General features: G+C 33.7%; 1 long non-coding RNA gene across 1 annotated transcript in view; it reads right to left on the bottom strand.

Moving 5' to 3' along the window:
- The window catches only part of LOC137637726 (uncharacterized), a 37,258-nt gene extending 31,389 nt beyond the window's left edge, over window positions 1–5,869 (bottom strand). Inside the window, exon 1 of the long non-coding RNA XR_011043765.1 lies at window positions 5,750–5,869. This is a non-coding gene — a long non-coding RNA (uncharacterized lncRNA). The remainder of the gene's footprint in view (window positions 1–5,749) is intronic.
- Window positions 5,870–14,087: the final 8,218 nt, after the last annotated feature.

Consider the following 14,087-nt stretch of genomic DNA (forward strand, 5'->3'; position numbering starts at 1 on the left):
GCAACCCTAATTCCTCAAATTCAACATTATATAAAGCCACGTAGCGTTAATTATTAGCGATAAGTGGTCTGCCTACAACACACTTTCTGAAATAGGTTACCAGCACAAAACTGTAAACCACTCGGAACATTTCGTCGACCCCAAAGACCCAACCATACATACCGAAAATACAGAACGGCTCTGCGGAGAAGTGAAGGAGTGGGTCCATAGACCTGGAATGAAGACTGATTATTTCAGGCAATATTTTTCCAGGTTCTTTACCCACAACTACCAAGGGCATACCTTATTGCTCCACATCTTTCTTACTGCCAGTCGCCTCTCCCCTCCTCTACCTCCGATACAGCAACAGCCAGGGGACCCCCAAGACCAGCAACACCCGACATCACAGTCATAGGACCCCGATGACCCACAACTTTCCACGTCCCAGTCATCGAAGTTAAGTCATCACAGTCACAACACCCCGATGACCCACAAGCTTTGTCGTCCCAGTCATAAAAGTCAATAATTTCTTTAATTTTAATGTGTTAGTTTTACTCATTTCTGTGTGAGCAGCTCAACATTAATTCTTGCCAGTACATACGAGCTTGATGATTTGTTTTCTTGCGAGCGAAGCAAGCCAGTGGCGGAACAAAAAACATTATATTTAGCGTAACATTGCTAATGTTAGCGTGCGCAGCTCGACATTACCGCTTGCCAGTACATACGAGCATGATGTTCATGTTTTCTGCCAGCGGAAAAAGAGCCATTATATTTAAACATTTTAAAAGAAATTATGTTTTCCTCTAATAACGTAATTTGACCGATTTTCACCTTCATTTCAAATGCAACAACAACGGCCAGTTCGGGTACTTGGCGTTCGTCAAACTGTTCGGTTTGTTTGCGGTTGAAATGAAGGTCAAATTCGGTTAAATCACGTTTTTTGCTGCATGAAAACATATATTTTCTGTTCGGATTGATAACCTGTAGACTTGTAAAACTTTACCCATAATTCTATCTCTTCGTTTTATGTAGCACCTATAATTAATTCCACTCATTAACAGAAAATGATGGAAATACCTGTATATTGCATCTTAAAACTACTGACGGAAGAAACACGAGTTTGAAACTACCCCCCCCCCCCAAAACAGCTATTGAGGACATGGTAAATTAAGTCAGGTTAGGTCTGACGCCTTATTATTATTACTATTACTTAGCCAAGCTACAACCCTAGTTGGAAAAGCAAGATGCTATAAGCCCAAGGGCTCCAATAGGGAAAAAGGTAAAGTTTGGTTCTAGGACATTTGCGTACTGGACGTTTGCGTCCCGGACAATTGCGTCCCCGGACATATGCGTCCCAGATATTTGCGTACCTGTATGTGTGTATTACTGATTCTATAAAGCTTTTCATCCTTACCTTTACACTATACTTTTACACAGTAATTTCATTTATACCTTTATCCACACTGAATATGCATATGTTTTAATAGCATCAAGTAATTTAGATTCTTAATTCATACTTTGGCAATAATTATACCTTTACCCATACTGGAGACGAAAGGACATATATATAGACATCAATATTTCATTTGCACGTTTTATAATCTTTAAAAACTTTATAAAATGGAAGATTTTTTATATATATGTATACACTATAAATTTTCTATATGTCTAAAAAGTTTAGGTTATATTTTTTTAATAATGAATTACGATGGCTACTTTTAAGCTCATACCTAAAAGGTATGCATGTTATGAACAATGTCTCGTAAGAATGATAGTCTACTTTCCTTTTTCTGCGCCACAGCTTTTCTACTTTCTCTAGAGCATCAATTAGTTTCCAAATGGAGAGGTGATGACATGTTATATAATTCTGAATTGTGTTATGCCACCCTTCTAAACTATTATCGGACCTCGACAAGTCATCAGCTGTTCGGTCATGAACATTCCACGATGAAATTGAGTTGGTTGAATCCTATGCCCACTCCAACAACTGAGGTTGAACTGCCGTGAATAAAAATTCTCTTCCCCTCTAGAGAACTCAGGAATTGTTTTCTAAAGGTCTACGTAAATACAAAAGAAAAATCATAGATAAGTACAGTAATTCTAAGTTCTGTACCTCAGTGGTTTTATGACATATATCTTATCTACAATAATTAATAGTTCTGTAATCGAGCGATAGCATGGATACATACATACATACATACATACATACATACTGTACATACAGACAGACATAAAGAGAGAGTTAATTCCGTATCTCTTAACAAATATTACCTGGTCACTAAAAACAAGTACAAGTACACAAATTTCCGGGATGAAAAAGTCCGGGGACGCAATTGTCCGGGACGCAAATGTCCAGTAAGCAATCGTCCTACCACCGTCAAGTTTTACCGTATTACAGGTTCTGATTGCGAACAGAAAATATGTTTTCCTGTAGTAAATAACGTGATTTGACCGAATTTGACCTTCATTTCAACCACAAACCAACAGAACAATCAATTCGACTAACTTTAAGTAGCCGAACTGGTTGCTGTAATTACAGATGAAATGAAGGTGAAAATCGGTTAAATCACGTTATTTTCTCCAGGAAAACATTTTCTGTTAAAATATTCAAATATAAGGTGTCTTTTTATTATATATTTTGTTAAATTGTTTAAATATAATGACTTGTTCAAATTCCGTGTCACTTCACTCACGAATATACTGAGAACGGTAACATTAGCAACGTTACCCATGATACACAGCATTACAATGGCATTGCTTAACGTTAGCAATGCTACGGTAATATTATCATGTGTATTTTAAAGAATTTTCCATATTATTATTATTACAATCCAAGCTACAACCCTAGTTGGAAAAGCAAGATGCTATAAGCCCAGGGGCTCCAACAGGGAAAATTAGCCCAGTGAGGAAAGGAAATAAGGAAATAAATAAATGAAGAAAACAAATTAACAATAAATCATACTAAAAAAAAGTAACAACGTCAAAACAGACATGTCATATATAAACTATTAACGTCAAAAACAGATATGTCATATATAAACTATAAAAAGACTCATGTCAGCCTGGTCAACATAAAAACATTTGCTCCAACTTTGAACTTTTGAAGTTCTACTAATTCAACTACCCGATTAGGAAGATCATTCCATAACTTGGTAACAGCTGGAATAAAACTTCTCGAGTACTGTGTAGTACTGAGCCTCATGATGGAGAACGCCTGGCTATTAGAATAACCTTTACACTATATAAAAAAGTACAGAAAGGGTACAGAACCTAACAAACCCACCTAACCTAACCTAGGGGTTCCCAGGTCACACACTCAATATAATGCCGTTCGTTATATATATAGTTAATATGTATCAGTTCACTCACGTTACGATAACGTTAGCACGGTTACGATAACATCACATATAATGGTTCTTGTTCCTCCACTGGCTCGCTTCGCTCACATGAAAATAAAACATCAAACTCGTATGTACTGGCAAGCGGTAATGTTGAGCTGCGCACGCTAACATTAGCAAAGTTAAATATAATGGTTCTTGTTCCTCTTTTACGATCACAGGAAAATAAAACATCAACCTCGTATGCACTGGCAAGCGGTAATGTTGAGCTTCGCACTCTTAACAAAATATAATAAAACTAACACATTAAAGTTAAAGAAATTAATGACTTGCTTTTATGATCGTGACGACGTAACTTGTGGGTCACGGGGGTGTTGTGACCGAGTCTGTGGCAACAACGGCTTTACCTTAGTTTAGTACAGCACTTGGAACACTGTAAAAGTTGGTATATTACATTACGAGATTTAAGAAAATTATCAACATTGGAATTCACCAAAATAGTTTCAAGTACGGATTACTGAAGTCGTTACAATTTTCTAAAACTTCGATCGTAAAATACGCAAAAAGAAGTCACTTGAACTAACAAAGACCTGACTTGGGCAAAGGTTTCCACGGAAAAGGGTTTGTTGGAAGGTGGGGGTAGGGAAATATTAACCCCCTAATGCAAACTTTAGATAAGTATGGGTTCGTGATTGGTTAACGGAAAAGCAACGCAGTCTAGAGAGTAATCATGAATGAACTAAAATGGGAAACTTGTCCAGAGCAAGTATTTATGTGAAATCTGGGCGTGACAAGGTAATAACAAAATATATAAAAGTAATATATGAAGATAAAATGGAATGCATGATAAATAATATTCGATGGGTATATAAAATGGTGATTTTAAAAGGTCTCGGAAAATGAAACGTGTAATACTGGGGTCAAACGTAATATGTATACGAGGGTATTACATAAAAGGAATGATATAGTTGAACTGGATCAAGTAATAGACTTGAACAGAGCTGGTGGAGAAGACGATTGATTATATTTTACGATTAGAGAAGAAGAAATCCTATTGGTGGAGGAAAAGTCTCTGCGCAGGGAGGCGGGGTTTTAGCGCAGAAGGTCGAAACTTGCTATGTACGAACAAACGAACAAGAGCGACTACAGCCGGCAAGTAGAATGAGAAAAATTAAATGAAAAACACAGCTAACGTTAGCATGTTACGTTAACATTTGATCTAGATCAGACGTTGGCAGCTCTGGTTAACGTATTTTTTCACGAGACTAAGTCTTTGCAACGGCGCCTCCAAAGTTCATCCAGTTATACTGTTTTGTCTTTTCCTCAGTTTATTATACATCCAAGAAGGTAATGTATCGAGAAGAAAAGGTTTGTTTTACGTTTATATATCGTTTCCCCAGTATGTTTTCCCCACCCAAAACCCCGAGTTCCCACTGGGGGTCCCCCATTATCGTAGGACATAGATATATATATATATATATATATATATATATATATATATATATATATATATATATATATATATATATATTGCTGAAACTATATACAGTATTCATTTGCGACGGAAAAAAAGTATTTACGGAGTATTTTTTTCTGTAAGAAAAAGTATTTATTCTTAGGTTACATTGCCCTGTAATACAGTAAAATAATACCCGGAAAACGTAAACTATTTATGCAAGAAACATGAGCGTCAAACTAACCCCACAAAACAGCTATTGAAGACATCGTAAGTCAAGTCAGGTTAGGTCTGACGCCATATTATTATTACTAGCCAAGCTACAACCCTTAGTTGGAAAAGCAAGATGCTATAAGCCCACGGGCTCCGATAGGGAAAAATAGCCCAGTGAGGAAAGGAAATAAGGAAATAAATGAGAATAAATTAACAAATTCTAAAACTATCGTCTTTTTGACTGGTGAAAATCATTGCAAACGAATTAATGAAAATTCATTCAAATTAAAGAATATAAATTTTACCTTAGCATAGAAAACGGGATTAGCCCAAGTCTGCTTAACCTAATTTTGAGCTAATTTCTATTTTCAACTAATTTTCAATGATCTAAACCAGATATATAGAATCCTTATAATAAATAAAAACATTAATTATATATCTACTTAAATTCCCAAGTATTAAAACGCTATACAAGCCACTTATAGGCCACGTGACCCCATACTAAACATGGGACCATACCAGACATTTCGGTAACCTGGGCCTATTCATACCTTAGGCATAATATCCAAATGCAAAATAAATGCCGGTCAAATAGCACGGTCAACAGTACTGGTGTAAATAAGTGGTATAACCGGTTCGAACAGTTTAATATTTGCCGGCTCAGACACCTGTCACCTGGAAGCCATATTGGCTTCCTGAAGTACTTCGAGTTTAACTCATGTTAATTTTCGAAATACCATAATTATTGGGCAAATATAATTACCTGTAATTCGCCGACCCTATTTCACTTACACTGATGGGAACAAAACTATATTAGGAACAAAACTATATTAGGAAATTGTTTTAAAACAGCTTGACACGAGGAGGAGGTGGGAGATGGCGGTTCTCCTCAAGCGAGGAAGAAGTTCCAATACTTCTCCAGGGGAGGAATTTAAGCTTAAATCTTTTCATTCTTTAATATTTACTACATTAAATACAGAGTTTATAGCTTTTAGAGAGAGAGAGAGAGAGAGAGAGAGAGAGAGAGAGAGAGAGAGAGAGAGAGAGAGAGAGAGAGAGAGAGAGGTTAATATACTTTTTAGAAGAGTTGCAATGTATGTTTGTATGTTTGTGTGTTTGTTTACTATTTCTATAAAGAGAGAGAGAGAGAGAGAGAGAGAGAGAGAGAGAGAGAGAGAGAGAGAGAGAGAGAGGTTAATATACTTTTTAGAAGAGTTGCAATGTATGTTTGTATGTTTGTGTGTTTGTTTACTATTTCTATAAAGAGAGAGAGAGAGAGAGAGAGAGAGAGAGAGAGAGAGAGAGAGAGAGAGAAGTGTTAATATACTTTTTAGAAGAGTTAAAATGTATGTTTGTACATGTGTGTGTGTGTTTACTATTATGGTTAAAATAAAAATCATAAAAAGTGACAATTACCATTTTTCCAAAAAGCTATTTTAAGCAATGCATGTTCAATGTAAACATAGAAATATAAAATATATATAATTATATATATTTTCTTTTAAATATGGTCTAAATATTTGAGGGTTTTTCCCAATAACTATGAGGAAATATTCAAATTTATGAAAATTCCTGACAACTTCTATTTTTAGCATAGTATTCATATAAAATATTATTATTATTATTATTATTATTAATAGCAAAGCTACAACCCTAGTTGGAAAAGCAAGATGCTATAAGCCCAAGGGCTCCAATTGGGAGAAATAGCCCAGTGAGGAAAGGAAATAAGGAAATAAATAAATGATGAGAACAAATTAACAATAAATCATTCTAAAAACAGTAACATCAAAATAGATATGTCATATATAAACTATTAACGTCAAAAACAGATATATCATATATAAGCAGGATGCTATAAGCCCAGGGGCTCCAACAGGGAAAATAGCTCAGTGAGGAAAGAAAACAAGGAAAAATAAGATAATAAAAACAGTAACATTAAAATAAATATCTCCTATATAAACTTTAACAAAACAAGAGGAAGAGAAATAAGATAGAATAGTGAGCCCAAGTGTACCCTCAGGCAAGAGAACTCTAACCCAAGACAGTGGAAGACCATGGTACTGAGGCTATAGCACGACCCAAGACTAGAGAACAATGGTTTGATTTTGGAGTGTCCTTCTCCTAGATAAGCTGCTTACCATAGCTAAAGAGTCTCTTCTACCCTTAGAAAGGGGAAAGTGGCCTCTGAATAATTACAGTGCAATAGTTAACCCCTTGGATAAAGAAGAATGTGTTGTCAGGTGTATGAGGACAGAGGAGGATGTGTAAAGAATATGCCAGACTATTCAGTGTATGTGTAGGCAAAGGGAAATGAACCGTGACCAGGGAGAAGTATCTAACGTAGTACTGTCTGGCCAGTCAAAAGACGCCATAAATCTCTAGTGGTAGTATCTCAACGGGTGGCTGGTGCCCTGGCCAACCTACTACCTACGATTAGGAAGATCATTCCACAACTTGGTCACAGGTGGAATAAAACTTCTAGAATACTGTGTAGTATTGAGCCTCGTGATGGAGAAGGCCTGGCTATTAGAATGAACTGCCTGCCTAGTATTACGAACAGGATAGAATTGTCCAGGGAGATCTGAATGTAAAGGAGGGTCAGAGTTATGAAAAATATTATGCAATATGCATAAGGGATACCACTGAAGAAATATTTATTATGCAACATCTTTGCTTACATGAAAAAAAATCATGTCTATATATATTTGCATCTTGTAAACCTACAATATTTAAAAAAAAAATCGGATTTTGGACTTGTATTCGAAGTTTTACATGGGAAACAAAACTCAAAATGGCCCTTCATTTTTATAATATATGTGTAAATAGTGAAATGAATAATTTCTATTTTACTGTATGTATATATAAGTTAAATTTCTATCATTAAAACAGAGAAATTAATCAAAAATAGAATAGCTATTAATTCATATTCGAGCTTAGCTAATAGCTATTGTGTAAATGTTGAAAATATGCATATCAAATTAATTTCGATTAATGAAATCACATAAACTCTCTCTCTCTCTCTCTCTCTCTCTCTCTCCTCTCTCTCTCTCTCTCTCTCTCTCTCTCTCTCTTCCACAGTTTTATCTCCTCATTCCAGTCTCTCTCTCTCTCTCTCTCTCTCTCTCTCTCTCTCTCTCTCTCTCTCTCTCTCTCTCTCTCTCTCTCTCTCTCTCTCTCTCAGTTTAATCTCCTCATTTTTATAGGTAGTAGGTTGGCCAGGGCACCAGTCACCCGTTGAGATACTACCACTAGAGAGTTATGGGGTCTTTTGACTGGCCAGATAGTACTACATTGGATCCTTCTCTCTGGTCACGGCTCTTTTCCTTTTGCCTATACACTCACACAACGAATAGTCTGGCCTATTCTTTACATATTCTCCTCTATCCTCATACACCTGACAACACTGAGATTACCAGCTCTTCTAGGAGGACACTCCAAAATCAAACCTTTGTTCTCTAATCTTGGGTAGTGCCATAGCCTCTGTACCATGGTCTTCCACTGTCTTGGGTTAGAGTTCTCTTGCTTGAGGGTACACTCGGGCACACTGTTCTATCTTATATCTTATTTCTCTTCCTCTTGTTTTGTTAAAGTTTTTATAGATTGTAAAGTGATATTTATTTTAATGTTGTTGCTCTTCTTAAAATATCTTATTTTTCCTTATTCCCTTTCCTCACTGAGCAATTTTCCCTGTTGGAGCCCCTGGGCTTATATCATCCTGCTTTTCCAACTAGGGTTATAGCTTTGCAAGTAATAATAATAATAATAATAATAATAATAATAATAATAATAATAATAATAATAATAATAATAATAATAATTCCAGTCTCTCTCTCTCTTTCTGTCTGTTCCAGAGTTTTATCTCCTCATTCCAGTCTCTCTCTCTCTCTCTCTCTCTCTCTCTCTCTCTCTCTCTCTCTCTCTCTCTCTCTCTCTCTCTCTCTTAACCTGAATCTAATTAACCTTTAAGGGATTTTACCAATTTTGTTTGGTAGAATCAGATGCAGTCGAATTCTGTAAATTTCTTTTACCAAATAATAATAATAATAATAATAATAATAATAATAATAATAATAATAATATCTTCAAAATGTCTTTTTATTACAGTGAAATGGAATATCAATGTTACATAATACCTATTATACTGATAATTATTATTTTCATGAAGCTATTAATAAGTCTATATTTAATAAAGGAAAATTTAAATAGCTTAAACAATAGCTAATTAGCTATTGACGATGAAACCCTTAAGAATAAGGTTTCTAGAGTTCTTTTTCATAGCATTTTTAATATATATTTTTTTCCTCACAACCTGTTTAGACCAAAAATGAAAATAAAATGTTTTTTCAATGAATAATTTAGATTGCTGGATGAACAAAATGATTTCCAGTGACCATTCCTTTATTATTCGTTTTTATGTCGATAATATATATATTAATTTCATAATTTTTCGTATCACACATTATATTGCTAAAAGGAAGAGATTCTAGGCTTATTCTATTTCAGGAATACAGACAGTGAATCTAGTAGGGTAGAAGAGACTCTTTAGCTATGGTAAGCAGCTCTTTCTAGGAGAAGGACACTCCAAAATCAAACCATTGATCTCTAGTCTTGGGTAGTGCCGTAGCCTCTGCACCATGGTCTTCCACTGTCTTGGGTTAGAGTTCTCTTGCTTGAGGCTACACTCAGGCACACTGTTCTATCTTATATATTATTTCTCTTCCTGTTGTTTTGTTAAAGTTTTTATAGTTTATAAAGTGATATTTATTTTAATATTGTTGCTTTTCTTTAAGTATTTTATTTTTCCTTGTTTCCTTTCCTCACTGAGCTACTTTCCCTGCTGGAGCCCCTGGGCTTATGGCATCCTGCTTTTCCAACTAGGGGTGTAGCTTAGCAAGTAATAATAATAATAATAATCAAAATGGACAAATAATACGTAAGCATAGTAAGGAACCACAGAACTACGTTCTACAAGTGAATCATGTGATATTGGTGGAAGCGAATTGACCAATACAGGATGAACACAAGAAAATCTATATGACATATTTGTTTTTGACGTTGTTAATAGTTTATATATGACATATCTGTTTTGACGTTGTTGCCTTTTTTAGAATGATTTATTGTTAATTTGTTCTCTTCATTTATTTATTTCCTTATTTCCTTTCCTCATTGGGCTATTTTTCCCTATTGGGGCCCCTGGGCTTATAGCATCTTGCTTTTCCAACTAGGGTTGTAGCTTGGATAGTAATAATAATAATAATAATAATAATAATAATAATAATAATAATGAAGAATAATCACGAAACCAGTCAGAACCTACTCCTCTCTCTCTCTCTCTCTCTCTCTCTCTCTCTCTCTCTCTATATATATATATATATATATACCTTCTTGCTTTTCCATCTAGGGTTGTAGCTTAGCTATATATATATATATATATATATACATATATGTATATATACATATTCATATTCATATATGCAAATATATATAATATTAATAATAATAGTATTTATTGGACAAAAATATTTACATACAAAATATTTAAAAAAAAAAAAGACTCAGTCCAAGCCCATGTGGAGCAGAGATCTTCGGGCAATAATACAACTAAAATAATATCATCAATTAAGTAAAAAATAGAAATATAAAAAGTAAATATGGATATAGATATACAAAATGTACGATACATATACATAAGTATATGTATATACACAGAGATACATATAAATGAGATTCTTAGCCTAAAAACAAATGGAAATGTATATTTTTATAATAAAGAAGGATGATATATGAAAACTAATGGTATATACATAGAAAAACTGTAGATATTAAGCAAAAAACTCAGTAAAAGAATCAGTTTTACAAATAAGAATATTCTAAACAATGAAACTAATACTTTCGTTGTGGTTAGGTAGGCATATATATATATATATATATATATATATATTATATATATATATATATATATATATATATATATAATATATATATATATATAGAATATATATATATATATATATATATATATATACATATATACATATATATATATATATATATATATATAGAGAGAGAGAGAGAGAGAGAGAGAGAGAGAGAGAGAGAGAGGAGAGAGAGAGAGAGAGAGAGAGAGAGAGCACAAGTGGAAGGCATGTAAGAAGCCTTTATTCTGCATTGGACCATATATTATTATTATGCTAAGCTACAACCATAGTTGGAAAAGCAGGATGCTATTAGCCCAGGGGTTCCACCAGGGAAAATAGCTCAGTGAGGAAAGGAAACAAAGAAAAATAGAATATTTTAAGAAGAGCAACAACATTAAAATAAATATCTCCTATATAAACTATAAATACTTTAACAAAACAAGAGGAAGAGAATTAAGATAGAATAGTGTGCCCGAGTGTACACTCAAGCAAGAGAACTATATATATATATATATATATTATATATATATATATATATATATATATATATATATATATATATATATATATATGTATATATATGTATATATATGTATATATATATATATACATAGAGAGGAGAGAGAGAGAGAGAGAGAGAGAGAGAGAGAGAGAGAGAGAGGAGAGAGAGAGAGAGAGAGAGAGAGTATTAACAGAAACAAGTGGAAAGCATGTTCGAGGCCTTTGTTCTGCATTGGACCAATAACGGCTGATATATATATATATATATATATATATATATATATATATATATATATATATATATATATATATATATATATATATATATAGGATGATAGATCAAATAGCTGCCGATAATTCTATTTGTGTGACCTCTCTCTCTCTCTCTCTCTCTCTCCTCTCTCTCTCTCTCTCTCTCCTCTCTCTCTCTCTCTCTCTCTCTCTGATTAAGGATGGTGGCATATTTGGAAATAAGTGGGAAATTTATATTATATATATCTTTATATATATGAATATCTATATATATATATATATATATATATATATATTATATATATATATATATCATTATTGTTAGCTAAGTTACAACCCTAGCTATAAAGCAAGAAGTTATAAGCCCATTGGCTCCAACAGGGATAAATAGCCTAGTGAGGAAAGGAAATAAGGAAGTAAATATGAGATATAATGAACAATTAAAACAAAAAATTTCAAAAACAGTAACATCAAAAGATATTTCATATATAAACTATAGAAAGACTTATGTCAGCCTCTTCAACATAAGAATATTTTCTGCAAGTTTGAGATTTTGAAGTGTTTATAGATAAGCTACACCCCGAAATAAACTACAAGTAATGTAAAATGAGAAAATCGATACTTTGCCCCCAAGGCCTGTACCGAACGTGACCTCAATGGGAGTGTTTACTGTTTTCGAAGCATCAGCTGACAGGCTCAAGGGCCTATCTGTCAAGGAGGTGTTACTTTACCCCTATCCCGTCCCCTTCTTTGTATTGTTTCCTGGTTAGTGTTTGAGGATAAACAACTCTGAAGTCCTGGCTGTTTGCTATAATCTTTGGAACACGTTATCCATATAGAATATTCTTATGATAACAACAACAACAATAATAATAATAATAATAATAATAATAATAATAATAATAATAATAGAGTAATGCCCTGTAACTTCATGGCTGTTTGCTACAATCTCTGGGACACGTATTCCATATTAATTATCCTTATGATAATAATAATAATAATAATAATAATAATAATTATTATTATTATTATTATTATCATTATTATTAACAGCTGAGCTATAACGATAGTTGAAACGTGAATTCTGCTTTTCTAACTAGTGTTGTAGCTTAGCTAATAATAATAAAAATAATAATAATAATAATAATAATAATAATAATAATAATAATACGTTATTAACTATGAATAGTTTGCTAGAATATACTGTAACCCTTTTCTTTAAAAAGATACGTAGAAAATTTCTTCTCAAATAATGATTATTAGTTCACTATGATCTACAAATATAAGATATGAAGACAAGGAATTCAGTTTAGACAAGAGTGGAACCGTCAAGTTAAGAATCTAAGTTCATCCATAACATACGTATCAATAAGGAATGCACCATTCGAAATGCCAGATGATGTTTTAACTCTAGTTTTGTCAAGATATGGAAAAGTTGAAAATGTAAGAAAAAACAGATTTTCATATGGCCCCTTTAAAGGATTATTAACAGGTGTTCGGACGGCTGCAATGCGGTTAAAGGAAAATATCCCTTCTTCTATAACAACCCATGGTTATGCTATGTCCTTTATTATAATGGACAACTACGTACATGCTATAGATGCGGAGCAGAAGGACACATGATAAAGGATTGTGAGTATGAAATGAGTAGACCCGTGTTAAGTGAAGAAGAATTCCAGAAATCAACCAAAATAGGAGAAAGACCGGAAAGGACTTATCAGGAAGAGAAGGAAAAAAGATCAGGAACATGAAGATATTGTAGTAGAAATTGGAGATGAAGGGGAACAAGTCGAAAATCCCAATCCGCTCTTCCAGTTGTAGAAGAAAGGAAGGGAATACCAAACGAGAAGAACGAAAAGCCTGTTAATGACGACTGCGACGATGACACAGGAGAGTATTATCAGTGTGAAGGAACTATCAAATCACAGGAGATTGGAACATGTGAAATGAAAAACTACATTAGTGGAAGCAATGGTTCACCATGCAATAGATGAAGACGTTAAAGAAAATGCAATAAATCTAGGAAATGTTGTAGATAATATAAATGAGCGAGACAATGAGGAGGAATATACAAATGTTAATAAGTGTCAAAATACTACCGAGAATGTGTGATTGTAAGCGAGGAAAGAGAAATCGCTGATTTGGAATTAGATGAAACTCCGGTTCTACCCAATGTTGATAAGGAAAGTGGCACTTGGCATACTAAACAGGGTGTTGGCAATGAATTACGAATAACTCTTAAAAAGGATAAGGCAATGGACACGAAAAATGTTGATGTTTCGGATGAAAGTGATTCCTCGGACAACATGTATAGAAATCGTTCTAAGAAACCAAAGCATTGTTAAGTTTTTTGTTTCTAGGTTCACCTTTTCCCCTTCAACACCTTGACATTCAATACATACATGTTAAATGTTGCCACAATAAATGTAA

Source organism: Palaemon carinicauda, unplaced genomic scaffold (assembly GCF_036898095.1).
Source record: "Palaemon carinicauda isolate YSFRI2023 unplaced genomic scaffold, ASM3689809v2 scaffold95, whole genome shotgun sequence".
Classification (NCBI taxonomy): domain Eukaryota; kingdom Metazoa; phylum Arthropoda; class Malacostraca; order Decapoda; family Palaemonidae; genus Palaemon; species Palaemon carinicauda.